We start from the raw sequence: 13,884 nt of genomic DNA, 5'->3' as shown, positions 1-13,884 counted from the left end.
GTTTGTTTTCCGAGGGCTGCATACTAAAGCAGGGGAGTGAGATGGATCGGCCAGTGGCGACGGGCTGAGGAGCCGGGCTGGTCAGGAAGAGGTCGGCAGGGCGGGCAGCTGGGGGTTTAGGCAGGAGAGGGAGGAAACCCAGAAGAAGCACCCACAGAGGGGGGCGAGGTAGCCTCTAAATAGCTCTCCTGGAGCTAACAAGTCCTAAGAATCCTTTCCTGAGCAGCCTGTACCCTCCCATCTCCACACTCTCAGGGGGCAGGTGGCTTACCCTCTCTGAACTTCCATTCCTGCCTCTGTTACATGGGGCCCTGAAGCCCACCCCACTGGCATGCTGCGGATTCAATGAGAGGGGGAGGTGATAAAAAAGAGCAGGACCCGAGCATACCAGGTGGTTGCAGAGCTAAGCCTTGGCTGTGCGACTTTGTCCAAGTTACTTAACCTCTCTGTGCCTTGGTTTCTTCCTTTATAAAGTGGGGATGATAAGAACAGTACCAGTCCCGTGGGGTTATCTATTGTGACATTTAAGGGAGTTATTACACGGAAAGCGTACAGGGAGCCTTCAATGGATGTTAAGAATAATTCTTAGCTCTTAAGATTATTGCAAGGGTCAGACGAAATAATGCATGGGAAACTTAGCAGGGGAAGTGGAATAGAGGAGATCTGATGATGAAGGTGATGATGGCGATCAGGATGAAAGGATAAATGTGTCTAACGCTGTCACCCTTTAAAGGATGCTAAGCCCTTACCTTTCTCTAGCATCCCTCCCTGGATCCCCATCAGCAGGGCCTCCAGCCCAGGCAGAGAGGGACAGAATTCCCAGGATGCTCCAAGGCCGCTGGATTCCTCCTCTGCAATGGCAGCAGAAGCCAAGCGGAGAGGACAAGCCCGGATTCACCCCTCTCCTGGGATCCCGCCCGGCCCTTGCCCACTCCCTGAAGGTCACAGTGCTGGGGGTGAGGGTGGAAGGGTGGGGGAAGACTAATTAATTTCCTTTGTTTTTCAGAGTTTCATTTTTAAATTACAGTCTTCCCTCCTCTCTAATAAATACTCAACAATTAAAGCTTTTTTTCCCAAAGTGTGATTTCAACATTTCAATGTCCCTCCCCTCCTGTCACCTTCACTGCCATAAACAGATTTGTAAAAACTGCTTTTGACGCCCCAGCTGCCATTAGCCACTTAAAATCCCGTAATTATCATCCTATCATGGGCCTGTTAACGAGCAGTAAAAATAAGGCCATTGAATATGGTAATTTATTCGTAAATTAGCCTAATGAGAATAGGTTTCAGACACTGTTTACTTGCGGGCTGCCTACTCCTGGCCGAGGCAGCAGCGACGGGAGTGATGTGCCTGGCAGGACAGCCTGGCGTGGGCAGCGAGCCCACTGGTGGCAATGCCCCCCCCACCATGGCTCTGCACCCAGGTCCTTGATTCCCCTTCCCTCTATCAAGGCAGTGCCTGGCTCCTGTGGGCCATGGGACAGCGACAGCCCTGCCTGCCCCTCACCCGGCTCCAGATGGTAAGACTTGGCCTTTGCATGAACACCAGGGCCTGTGGTCAGTGCTGACTGCTGCTGGGAGACACTTAGAAGCTGGGGGACCTTGGGCACATCACTGTGTAGGCCTCGGTTTTCTCATCTGTAAAATCGGATTATTGTGTCAACTAATGGAGCTATTTTAAAGATCAACTGAGGTATGTATAAATGCTTACAGCAGTGCCTGGTATATGGTAGGGGCTTTATACATATGATTATGGTCATTAGAATTGTTAGGGCTTTAGCAAATAAAATCCGGAACTGACTGACTTGCCCTTAGAATGGCTCCCTACCGTAGTTGGTTGAATCCCAACAAAAGCCGTGTCCACCTGGAACCAGAGAATGTGACCTTATTCAAAACTAGGGTAATAATAAATATGAGGTCATACTAGAGTAGAGGGAACTCTAAATCCTTGACTGGTGCCCATAGTAGAAAGGGAGAAGACTCACAAAGCACAGACAAGGCCATGGGCGGCAGAGGCCGGAGAGATGCGGCCACAAGCCAAGGAGTGCCTGGGGCCACCAGAAGCTGGAAGAGGCAGGAAGGCTCCTCCACTAGAGAAGGGATGTGAGTCAATGACGAGGCCAAGATTCTGGCCTGAACACCTACCTGGGAGGCTGGAGGTACCATTTTCTGAGATTTGGCTTTGGCTGAAATGTGGGCCGCGCAAGAACCTGGGGTCAGAGCCACATCATAAGCCCAGGCTCTAACATTCAGTCCAGCTCCCTGAGGGCAGGAACTCTTGTCCACTCAGCTCAGCATAGCATATTTTGTGCGTAATTAAAATTTATTGAGCAAATACCCAAACTTGGAGAGTTGTTGGGTCTTCCTCTCAACGGCTATGGGAAGTTCAACTTGGAGGGAGGGCAGCCTGAGCAAATTAATGCAGCGAAAGGGTTAGACGGGAATGTGTGCATGGAAGCAAAGCGATGACCTCGGAGGCAGTTTCATTCATTGCCCGGAAGGAATAAATAAAAGGCTGGAAGAATCAAGGGATCCCCAGTACAGCTGTTCAGGTTGCTGACTGCATGAGGGTCTTGCAGAGCCACGGGCCCTGGGGCAGGGCTAGGTCCACTTGAAGAAGGTGTTTCCTTTTTCTGGAAGTGCTGTATGGGGCTATGCCTGCCATGATAGGAAGCAGCCAATGTTCCTGATGCCCCAGTCCTGAATCCAACACAGTAACCGATTACTACAGATAAGTTGTGCCCATCGGTCCTGGACTCTGAGACGGTCTCCCGTCTCTCCACCCTCAGGAGCCCTGGCACATAGTTCCTCCCCTGAGTGTGGAAGATGACCCGGCCCAGCTCACAGGGGAGGCAGCCCCCTTTGGAATTTCCTCTGAAGCCAACCTTTTGGATGACTCAGTACTTTGCCCCCTGGATCATCCCAGGTCTCACAGAGGACAAGTACGCTGGTCCTAAGAGCCATCATTGCCTCTATTTCTCCCGCTGCAATTCATTTTCTCTCCTACTCCCTCCCCTCCCTCCCCCGCCCGCTCCTTTTCCTGCCCTGACCCGCCACCTCCGCTCAGGTTCAGGTTCCCATGCATCCCTTGCTGTCCGGGGCAGGTGCCAGGTGCATGCAAACCCATCCTCTCAAGGACACCTTGCCGCAGCCCTGACCCTCTCATTTTCATGAGAGAGGAAAACGGGGCTCAGAGAGGCGCAGTGACTAATGTGAGGTCACACAGCCCGGAGGGGACAGAGCCATGGCTCAGACTGGTGTCCCTCGCCTTGTAGAGGGATTTCCCTCTCAGGGGGGCCGTCAGTCAGGAATAATAGCCCATTCAAACACCACCACTGGCAGCGCATCCTAGAGCAACCTGTCCCCTTCAGCCGTGCAAGGAGAGTGGGACCCCACTTTGGTTTTTATTTTCTCCTTGGGGTGCATGTTTTAGCTCAGGCTCTGCTCACACCTCAGCTCAGAAAAGGTCCCCGTGAGGATGGGACATGAGCAGTCGGAATCCAGATGAGATCTTTTCAAAACCGGAGGAGACGTGTGGCTTTGCCTACAAATCCATAAGCGTAAACCCCCATATATGCAGGTCCTTGTCAAAGTTGGGACCCTTGGGCAACATGTTTTAAAAATCTCACAGCCTCTGCACAAGGCAGCCCCACAATGTCCCTTTGTGGCCCTGTCGCCTCGACTTCTGCTGGGGACCTGGGCCATTTTTCTTCCATCCCCTGACAGAGGCTGCGAGTTTTCAGGGGCTATGGTGATGAGGTTTCCAACCGACTTTTGACCAAACGGATTTCCAACTGCATTTGAAAAGGAAAATATCTTTCCAATGTACCAAATAATGAAAAATGACTGGGCGAGTTTATAACTGTTGATTTAGCCACCAAGATCCCCGCTCCCCCCAGCCCTGGTTCTCAGAGCATTAACTCACTCTCTCGGTGCGCAAAGAAATAGGCCCTTCCGAATCTGTTCCGCAGCGCGTTAGCTTCAAGGCCTGTTGGAAATGGTCTAGCATCTGCTCTTAATAGACATCACAGCGAACGGGGCGGGCGAGAGCTGGAACAGGGACCCACAGCGTCAGACAACAAACATCAGATCTCGGGCAAGCAGCGTCCTGAGAAGCCGTTGCCTAGAACAACCACAGGACATAAGCAGGGGGTTTGGATTTTGCAGGGGCCCGGTGGGACACAGAAATGGAGGCCCCCCTGGGTGAGCTAAGCCACACGTGAGCCCTTCAACCTACCCATGAAGCCACAAAGAAAGGTTTTCCTATCTTGCCACACCTTTAAAGCATGCAGAGAGCTTTTAAAACTCAAGGTTCCTGATGCTCAATGATGCCCAGCCACACCCCTGATCGCTTACATCAGAATCTCTGGGAGAGGATCCTGGGAATCAGAGTTTTGTTTTGTGTTTAATTCCTGCAGGTGGTTCCATTGTGTCACCAAGATTGAGAACCAGTGAGCTAGGCTGCTGGGCCAGTGGCTCTCAGAGTGAGTCCCCAGACCAGAAGCATCAGCATCACCTGGGACCTTGTTAGAAATTCAGATTCCTGGGTGCCCCCCGCAAGACCTGCCTCAGGTGTGACCCGACCTCATCACACACTTCTGGTGTGGGCCCAGCAATCTGTTGCTCTCCAGGAGATTTCCATGTTTGTACAAGTTTGGGAGCCACTGAGCTGGCCCTTGTCAAGGTAGGGAACACATATTCATTCTCTCGGCCATTCACTCACTCGCTCATTCTGCCAATTACTCATGTATTCAGCGTGCAGTGTCCCTCCTAGGAGCCTAGCACTGTGCCAGGTAGTGGGCATCCAGTGATAAGTCAGATGTGGATTTTGCACTCAAGGACCTTGCAGTCTCCATATGGAATTTCCCAGATAATAAAGGCAAAGGTGAAGGTTATCAAAGTTAGGAAAGGGTTTGACCTGAGCCTTCCAAGAACAGCCTCAGTTTCTCTCTCTTCTCTGCCTACGTGCATCGAGTTTGAGCAGCTAGCATCACTGCCAAGAAATTCACGTGTGCGTTCTCTTACTGACCCAACATTCATTCCATAAGCGCTTCCTTAAGCGTCTGCAGGGTACCATACTCCATGCTAGAGGCTAGAGATTCAGAGAAGCCCAAGTCTCCCAAATTATAAACTGCAGAAGGGGGGAGGGCCCAGAGCAGACCATTCTTGTTGGAAGCTCCCTTAATGAGGAAGAGCAGCATGGGTCTTCCCGACCTGGCCAGACCCAGGGACCAGTCAGTTTCCTTCCTCACTCAGAGAGGCAGAAAAATGCATGAGTCAAGACTATGGATTCTATCCCGAGCAGCCTGGGTTTGCATCTGGCTTTCAGACCTACTAGCTTGTTGGCCTTGAGCAAGTTGCCTTATTTCTGCACACCTCAGTTTCTTGATCTGTCAGATGGGGATAAAAATGATATCTGCCTCGTTGGGTTGTTATAAGAATTAAATGAGAATCAGCAAAGGGCTTAGAACAATGCCTGGCACACAAGTACCGTTAAGTCTTTGTTAGCTAAATCACAGACATTACTTTTGAAAAAGTTGCTCAAAAATAAAATCCATTTTAAAACCAGATTGCTTTCCTTGTTCCATGATGGCCATAGGGAATTCATTCTATAAAGGGAATAACTTGGGTAGCCGTGTGTTGAATTTGCGAAAAGTGAAGTAGGCATGCTGTCGGCTTCTGACAGTGGCAGGAAGGGAACTTTGCTGGAAGGTGTGGCAGGATTGTTGTGAAATACCCATCTCTGAAGGATCTGGAAGTCCCTTGAACGCCCTTATTTTGCCTCCATTCCAGTCCGTCTTTTTTCCTCCTTTGCCCCCAAAGTTCTTGCAACACTGCGAGATGAGAAGGTGTTTTTAACTGAGAGCTAGTAAGGGACAACATGTCCTGCTTCCTTAACAGCTCAGGATGGAAAATATTAAGAACTTTTGTGAATCCACAAGCCATGCCTGCTTTGAAAAATGTCTTCCCTGTACATTCCTCTCCACTTCCTGTACCTTTCCCTCCACTTCCTGTTTCACAGGAAGTGTTGAAACAAGAAGCGGTCGCCTCCCATCTTTTGGGCGTCTTCGCCAAGGTGCTGTAATCATAAACACTCCCCTCAGCAGAGTCCCGGGCAAGGGCTACCCATCAATGCCTCACACCCAGTGACCCAGAACGACCTATGAGCATCACGGCCCAACAGATGATCTCAAACTTTTCACAATTATTACAGGTGTCAACAGATGGAAATCATGCCAGAAGCTGTGCTGAGACTCTGCCATCAAAATCCAAAAAGGAGCATTCTGCTTCCCGGCATTTCTTGCCAAGGATGATCTCAGATTCATCTGTTCCCTTTCACAGTGAGCAAAGGCCTTGGTTTTAATAAGGGTGTGGCTCCCCTTCTCCTGTTCCTGAAATTGGACTGGGTGGGGACGCTGATCGCCAGAACTGGGGCAAATCCAGGGAAAAGTGTCATCATGTTGGCAGCTGGAAACGTCTGCTACCTGCAAGGGTTTTGGCATCTCTCCTGTGGGTCTGCTCTCACACAATTAGCTCTCTCCTGAGGGCCTCTGCCTGCCCCCATCTCCACGGACCCATTTATTTTTTTAACGTTGAACATTTATTCTGGGAATGCAGAGTTGGATGAGACACAGCCCTGTCTCGTGGAACTCACAGCTGGAACACAGGATAGGGGCAAGTGAACAAATAAACAGGCAGTTAAACACGGTGGGAGGAAGCATGACCCTGGAGGCAGGGGTGCATAGAAGCATGGGAAGAGGCATTAACACAGACTGGAGAATTAGGGAAGGTTCTGTGAGCGCAGGGATCCGATGTAGCATCTCTATCAGAACTTGCCTGCATCCCTCAGACCTTATTGATTCGTTGTGCCCAGCTGCTGCAGGTATCTTTGAGTCTGAGGGATTGTTCTAGAGATCCACAAGGTAGGCGACAAGTGCCAGGGAATTCACCAGCCCCGACACAGAGCCACCCTCATTCTTGGGAGATGGTGTATTAATACCCCAGCGCCCTCACTCCTCGAGTGGGATGATGTGTTTTATGGTGTTTTCTAGAATTTCTCTGCAGGATCCAGCTCCAGTCGCCCTCTGTGAAAACCGGCTTTATAACATACCCTTTATTACCTGCCTCACTTTCCCACTCCCCTACGTGAACATCCTGGGATCCCCTCCCCAAAATACTACCTGGTGTTGAATCCTTCAAGTTGGCTTCTGGAGAAGATTCAGACTAAGTTTGCGGGGAGGAGATGTGATGTGGTCAGGTTTGGGTTTCTGAGAAGGGCTGTTCTTTTGATCCGTGTAGTTGGGAGGAGTCTCAGAGTTGGACTTTCGTGTCTCAGAGTGGACAGGTGAGACAAGATAGCAGGTTATGATCTGCCCGGACACTAGGATGAAGCTCAACCTTCCAGACCCGGAAATGCTAAGAATGTTCCCCTCTGTATCCCAGAGAGCATTCTTCTCTCCCCTTGAGCCTCATAATCCCCATGAGGCAATTTTTTTGCAGATGGAAACTCTGAGGTCTGGGGCTGGGGGACATGTGACTTGCCCACGGTCACTCTGCTGTCACCGGGTAGAGACAAGATTGAGGCCAGGAGGACCCAGCTCCCAGGCAGCTGGACGGGCATATTTTGAGGAGGAAACTGAGGCGCAGAGAGGGGAGTGATCTACTCAAGGAGGCTTCTGGATCCAAGACTACTCAGAACCTGGGGGGCCCTGAGCACCTGCTCTATCGTGTGCATGCCAAGGGTTGACTGTGGACATCCCTGTCTGCTCTGTTCTCCAAAATGATCAACAGAGTCCCTCCAGTGTCCTTTACATGGCCAGGTCCCTAGTATGTCTCATGATTTCAAAGGAAAACTAACCATTATTAGACAGGAAGAAAGAAGGGGAGGAATAAGGAGGAGGAGACATAGGGAAAGAGGGAAGGAAACAAGTCTCCGAAGCGTCGTGTGCCAGGGAGGTGAATTAGGATGTGAACAAGCTGTCTTCTGTCCCCGGTTCCAACCCCTGAGAGCTTTGCATCTGGCAACAGGTTCCTAGATGTCTCAGTGCCTTGGGTTTCTTATTCACCCAGTGGGAGTCTGCTTAATCCAGTCTTGAACAACCATGGCAGCAACGTGGTTGACAACAGCACTTCTGTAGGGCTTGCTCCATGCCTGGCCCTGTTCTAAGTACTTTGTGATCTTGGCTCACTGGAGGCTCAAGATGACCCTAGGAGGGAACGCTGCCCTAACCCTAACCCTATCTCCTTTTACAGATGGGAAAACTGAGTCACGAGTGTGCTCAACTCACTTTTGCAGGGCCACAGAGCTAGGGGGTGGCAGCCCTGGAATGTGAGCACAGGGTTGGGGTCTGTGGCCACCAGGCCACACCGCCTCTGTTCTCCCACCAGGCAGCAGGCTGATGGGGCCGCTGGCAGCTGGATGGGAGGACATTTACATGAGAGCCTGGCACGGTACTGAGCACACAGTAGATGCTCAGGACACACTCCTTGCCTGGCCTGCTTGCTTCTGTCCCTAAGAGCCAGGCTTCTTAATCCATAGCACCCTCCCCTCACCCAGGGCATCTCTTAATTTAACCACAGCCTTGCCCTGTCCCTATGAGGATGACCAGTCCCAACAGGAGAACAGGAGTTCTGGGCCTGCACCTTGGCCAACCAGTGGGTGCCCAGCACCCCATCATCATTCCGCTGCCTTCCAGCAGAAATTATAACCACTTTGAGTCAACCCCAGCCTCCACGCCGAAGGAAAGCGATTGAGGTCAGGAGAGGCAGACAGCCTAGCCATCACAGCCGCTGCGGCCATTCCTCACACGGTGACATGCAATCTTCTGCCGAGGGTCACCTCTGGAGAAGCGATTCCTCCAAGCTCAGAACAAGTGCCAAATTGCAGCTTTGCCGAATAACCACGTGCAAGACATTGAAAATAGCCACCTCCGTGATAAATCGTTAACCACAGCAGCCCCTTCCTCCAGCATAACCGAGATCGCAGTTACTGTAAATACATTAACTTTTTCGAGCCGCAGCACGTGGCCCGGGAGCGCGGGCAGCAAAGAGCAAATCCCAGCCAGCCTGGGAGGGAGCAGTGTGTGGGAGGAATTTGTCAGCCAGGAAAAGGAAGAGGTAAGCAAAGGCGCCCCGGACAGAAGAACCCACTGCTGGTCCCGAGGCTCCATCCCGGGGAGATGTGGCTAGAAGGGGACTGGGGCGATCTACATCGTGCTGTCGCTCTGTGCCCCACAGAATCTGTGAAGTAAGACTGGATCCAAGAAAGAAGCGTCCGTGTGTCTTCCTGCTCGCGTGAAAATCAGTGGTGTGGTAACTCCAAACTCTACTGGATGAGTGTGTTTGGGGAGTGGGGGAGGAGAGGAGAGAGAGAAAAGGGAGAAAGATAGAGGGACGGGGGAGGGAAGAGTGACGGTGAGAGGCAGAAATATGAATGAGAAACGGGCCAAAAAATGGAGAAGGTGATTGAAGACGGAAAGAAGGGGGAGAATAAAGTATGATACAGAAGGAAAACAGGCTGAAGGAGACAGAAGGAGAGGAGGACAGAGGGACAGGGAAATTGTGGGGAGAGAAAGAGAGGAGGAGAGGGCAACAGTCTGCCTCTGGAAGGCTGGGTTTTGTTTCCACCGAGAAGAGAAATCGTTCTTTGTTATCGAAAGCCTTGAGTGACACCAGCAGACCCCCGGACACCCTCTCCAGCACGCCAGCACCAAGACTAGTGCGAGCACACACACACACATACACACACACACACACACGCACACACACATGTACGCACACTGACACACGGCCCACAGTCAGTCCCCTCCCCCCACCCCCAGCGCTGAACACAATTCAGTCCCAGAAGAGAAAAAGCAGTAAGTGGTCCTCTCCAAAGGAAACAGGCCCAAACCAGACTGGGGATGGGTGTGGGGGAGGGGAGGGCGGATGAAGCAGCCCAGGTCAGGGGCCCAGAGAGGACAGAGACGCAATCGGAAGGAAAAAGAACCTGGAGCCCCGTGGCTGTAGCCCTCCCCACCGCCCCAGGCCTGCCTCTTCTTCATCTGAGCATCAGGGTCCAATCTTAATGGTCCATGGCCCCCTGCTACCTAGGGAGACTGCAGGACACCAGCTTCAAGAGGGGAGTCACCCGTGCAAGGAGTGGCCAGTTCTGGGCCAGAAGCTGAGCTGCAGGCTCCCGGTGCCTCCCTTCTGAAGTGGGTGGGCAGCTTCCGGCCAACCTTTTGCCTCTCTCCCTCACGCCGCTCCTGCCACCTCCCGATAATTCGCCAGAGTTAACAGATTTATGGCAGCGCGCTGGTTTGGATCAACTTTTCGTATGTACTTTGCGAGAGAAAAACATTTTCCTCTTCCCCGATTTTCTGTTTGCCCATTAATACACTCCATATTTGCTAGTGCTTAATGACTGTTCATAGAGAATGTTGTTGTGATTAAGGGTGCCAGGGTTCTCGCAAGTGCAGACACACCAAAACCATAAAAAGGGCAATTAATTCTTTAAAAAAATGCAGGAGAGTGGGAGACAATGGATGCTCCGTTTACAGAAAAGCAAGGCAGAAGACAGATGTGTGTCAGAGGTGTGCTTACAGGGCAGTGATGTCTCCCGTAAACCATTGGGAAGATGTTGCCCAGCAGATTCTTGGTCATCGAAAGGCTGTGTGTCAACCACTTACAATAAGCCCGATCCTGGGCTGGTCACTGGGGGAAGCCACAGAGTGTGGGCGAGGGGGATAGTCTAGCTGGGATGGAAATTCTGTCTCTGGATAAGGCACCTACTGCCTCTGAACCTTGGTTTACTCATTTGCAAAATGGGAGGCTGAACCCCCAGAATGGCTGTGATCTTTCAAGAGGAAAATGTCTATCAAGGGCTTAGTCGGGTGATTGGCATATAGGCATATGAGAATGACCTGGTTCCTGATTCACTCATGCGTTTATGGACCGCCTTCCTGGGTCAGGTTGTGGGCTGGGTTCCGAGGGTACGGTGGTGAGAAGGATATACCAGTCCCTGCTTGTGTCGAGCTGATGATCTAAGACTGGGAGTCAGAGACTCTAAGCCTCTAAAACCGTGATGTGTCCTATAGTGAAAAATGCTTGCAGAAACGTACAACAAGGTAAGAATAAAAATGTCCTGGTGGGCTATGTCAGCCAGCGGACGGTGGCGGGGACCGAAGTGGGGAAGGGACAGGCAGGGGACTTGAGCAGAGACGGAGCAGGGTGAAGGGTGAATTTTGTTTCTCAATCCCTTTCATCTTTCCTAAAAACACGTTTAACAAGCCCTTGAAGGACCAGGGAGAGATGGCCATGCATGAGCAACTGGGACATGTTTCGGGAGTCGTGAAAAAAAAGGTCAGGACACGCTCAGTGAATGTTTCCTGCCTCCTGGCACTCAGAGTCGTGGGGGGCTGGGGTTCAGGCCATAAACTAACCCAGACACTGTGATGATTTCATCACAAACTCTGGCAGGTGCCACAAGGAAGAAGCAGTGAGCTCCAGGACCTGCAACAGGGGCCTGACCGGAAGTGACAACGGAGGTGAACTTGGAAAGATGAGTAGGCAGTAGGGAGGTGATAGGAGGGTGAGAGACGGAAGAGCATCCCTGATGGAAGGAACAGCATGTGCGTGGGCCAGGCCAGTGGGAAAACAAAACACGGGCTCTGTTGTCAGACAAACCCAGGTTCAAGTCCTTGCCCCACCCCCTCCCAGCTGTGTGACCTTGGGCAGGTAACTTAGGGTCTCTGAGCTTCAAGGCTGTCACCTGTAAAGTGGCCTCACTGAGGCTTTACTGAGCTGTCCTGAGGACCTGAGTAAGGGAAGTGTTTAGCAGAGTGAAGTCCTAAACCAAGGCTGGTTTCTTGCAGAATTATCAGATCTGGGGATGGGATGGGCTCCAGGCAGTGGTCAAGACATTGGCATCCAGCTCCTGTGCTCTCCGTCACCTTGCCTCCATACTGAGGGGTTCCAGTCCCTATTTTAGGAAAGTAACATTCAATCCACAGAATAGATACTGATCGAGTGTCTCCCAGGTGCCCATCAATGGACTTAGGTGCTAAGGTGACCTGGTCCCAGTTTTGGTCAGGGTCAGTGTGAGTGACTTATGTCAATCCAGTAACGACAGAAACAAATTCCAGATCATCCTCCAGATGCCCCTTCACTCAGCCAGCTGTGGATTCCCAGTAGCCGAGACTCAGCCAGTGCAGTCGGATCAGGGTCAGCGTCACTTCCACCTCCTTGGGAGGGGTCCTGGTCTGGCTTCCCGGCAGCTCGGACCCGCTCTGCCCACCCTACCCCCACCCCTGGTCACCGGCTGTGCCCTTGATCTGCATCTGCGGTGCCATCTCCTTCTGACTCCAGGGTCATCCTATAGTCCTTTCCTCTCTCTGCCTGGACTCCCTCCTGAACTTCAGCCTCGCTCGCCCAGCTGCCCGCTTCTCACCTCCACTCTGACATTTAAATGACACCCAAGCTTAACACAATCAAAGCTGACTCTGATCCCCATCTGATCCCCCAAGCTTTTCCACCACACAGTGTCCTCATTTCAGCAAAGGCCGGTGCCAACCTTCTTCTGTCCCCGTTTCAGGCAAAAGCCTTGGCCTCATCCTGGGCGCCTCTCTTTTGCTCACACTCCACACTCAGCTAATGTTCTTGGTTCCAACTTCATAAGTCGTCCAGAGTCCAAACACATCTCAGCACCACCACAGCCACTACCCAAGCCCGGGCCACCGTCACCTCTTGACAGGGTTATTGCAGAAGCCTCCAAATAACTTCCTGTTTTCTGCATTACGCCCCACAGTCTAACTGAAAGCTAAGATGTACATCAGGTCACATTACTCCTGCACTTCAGGACCCCCAATGCATCCCAGCTCCCTACATCCCGTTCCCCCTGCCGTAGCCTCGCTGGTGTGGTCGGCCCCAGGGCCTTTGCACTTGCTGGCCCATCAGCCTGGAATGCTTCTCCCCAACATGGCCACTCCCTTGCCAATTCCAGGTCTTTCTGGGTTGTCACCTCAGGGAGGGTGACAAAATCAAAACACTCCCTAGCCCCAATTCCCCTACTTTAATGTTCTACGTGGCACTTGGCCCCTTCTGACCTTCTGTATCTGTTATCGTTTCATTCACTCATAGTCTCTTTCCTTCTCTGCACTAGGAGGCTCGCTCCTTGAGTTTTATTTTGGGGGGAGGGGGCTGCCACTGAGTAAATATTTGTTGAATGGATGATGTCTGTGACTCAAGCAATGATTCATTCACTGGGCCTTTTGCTCTTAGAAAGATGCCAAAGGGCACCTTCTAGTGAGACTCAGAGCATCCCACCTTCGAGGGGTTTGACTTCCCTTGAGTTTGACCAAGATGTCTAGAGGCTGACCAGAGAGAAAGAAGCAGTAGAGAATCATGCTTCAACAGGAACTGCTCGAATCCCAGCCCTGCCATTTGCTGGCTGTGTGACCTTGGGAATTCCCTCCAGGTACCTGATACTCAGTGTTCTCACCCATAAAATTGAACATGTTATGGACTGAATTGTGTCCCCCCAAAAGATATGCTGAAGTCCTAACCCCTGGGAATGTGACCTTATTTGGAAATAGGGTCTTTGCAGATACAATTAGCTAAAATGAGGTCATGCTGGATTATGGTTTGCCCTAAATCCAATAATTATTATCTCCATAAGAAGAGGGAAATTTGAAAAAAAAAGAAGAGGGAAATTTGGATGCACACAGACAGAGAGAGAAAATAACGTGGGACAAGGGAAGCAGACATTGGAGGGATGCGGCCACAAGCCAAGGAACACCTGAGGCTACCAGAAACTGGAAGAGGCGAGGAAGGATCCTCCCCTAGAAACTTCAGAAGAAGTATAGCCCTCCAGACGCCTTGATTTTGGACTTCTCGCCGGCAGAA

This window comes from Phocoena phocoena, chromosome 13 (genome assembly GCF_963924675.1).
Source record: "Phocoena phocoena chromosome 13, mPhoPho1.1, whole genome shotgun sequence".
Classification (NCBI taxonomy): domain Eukaryota; kingdom Metazoa; phylum Chordata; class Mammalia; order Artiodactyla; family Phocoenidae; genus Phocoena; species Phocoena phocoena.
Note: the sequence above shows the minus strand (reverse complement) of the source record.